Here is a 1,326-nt window from a genome sequence, read left to right as displayed (position 1 = left end):
TGGCCTTTGACAGATCAGAGACTAGATTGGCTAAATTAGAAGTGTTTTGTTCAGAATTCTCTGTCTGTTGCTGAGAAGATGATGGAAAAGGCTTGCTATTGCTCAGCCTATTGCGTCCACCATTGTTAAAGCCTTGTTGAGGCTTCTGTTGATCCTTCCATGAGAAGTTTGGATGATTTTTCCATGATGAATTATAGGTGTTTCCATAAGGTTCACCCATGTAATTAACCTCTGCCATTGCAGGGTTCTCAGGATCATAAGCTTCTTCAGAAGCTGCCTCTTTAGTACTGTTGGATGCATTTTGCCATCCATTCAGACTTTGAGAAATCATGTTGACTTGCTGAGTCAACACTTTGTTCTGAGCCAATATGGCATTCAGAGCATCAATTTCAAGAACTCCCTTCCTCTGAGGTGTGCAATTATTCACGGAATTCCTCTCAGAAGTGTACATGAACTGGTTATTTGCAACCATGTCAATTAGTTCTTGAGCTTCTGCAGGCGTTTTCTTTAGGTGAATTGATCCACCTGCAGAATGATCCAATGACATTTTCAAAAACTCAGATAGACCATAATAGAATATATCTAATATGGTCCATTCTGAAAACATGTCAGATGGACACCTTTTGGTCAACTGCTTGTATCTTTCCCAAGCTTCATAGAGGGATTCACCATCTTTTTGTTTGAAGGTCTGAACATCCACTCTAAGCTTGCTCAGCTTTTGAGGAGGAAAGAATTTATCCAAGAAGGCTGTGACCAGCTTATCCCAAGAGTCCAGGCTATCCTTAGGTTGTGAATCCAACCATATTCTAGCTCAGTCTCTTACAGCAAAAAGGAAAAGCATGAGTCTGTAGACTTCAGGATCAACTCCATTCGTCTTAACAGTCTCACAAATCTGCAAGAACTCAGTTAAAAACTGGTAAGGATCTTCAGATGGAAGTCCATAAAACTTGCAGTTCTGTTGCATTAAAGCAACTAGTTGAGGCTTAAGCTCAAAATTATTTGCTCCAATGGCAGGAATGGAGATGTTTCTTCCATCAAATTTGGACGTTGGCTTTGTGAAGTCACCAAGCATTCTCCTTGCATTATTATTATTTTCGGCTGCCATCTCCTTCTCTTGCTCTAATATTTCTGAAAGGTTACCTTTAGATTGTTGTAACTTAGCTTCTCTTAATTTTCTCTTCAGAGTCCTTTCAGGTTTAGGATCAATTTCAACAAGAGTGCCTTTTTCCTTGTTCCTGCTCATATGAAAGAGAAGAAAACAAGAAAAGAAGAGGAATTCTCTATGTCACAGTATAGAGATTCCTTTATGTTAGTAGAAGAAGAAAT

At 39.2% G+C, this 1,326-nt stretch overlaps 1 non-coding gene across 1 annotated transcript; it reads left to right on the top strand.

The window, feature by feature from the left end:
- The first annotated feature begins 605 nt into the window (after positions 1–605).
- Positions 606–709, top strand: LOC130937816 (small nucleolar RNA R71). The gene has a single exon (XR_009069014.1). It is a non-coding gene; the product is annotated as a small nucleolar RNA R71 (small nucleolar RNA).
- Positions 710–1,326: the final 617 nt, after the last annotated feature.

This window comes from Arachis stenosperma, chromosome 6, assembly GCF_014773155.1.
Source record: "Arachis stenosperma cultivar V10309 chromosome 6, arast.V10309.gnm1.PFL2, whole genome shotgun sequence".
Taxonomy (NCBI): domain Eukaryota; kingdom Viridiplantae; phylum Streptophyta; class Magnoliopsida; order Fabales; family Fabaceae; genus Arachis; species Arachis stenosperma.
This window is presented reverse-complemented; position numbering and strand designations above follow the sequence as displayed.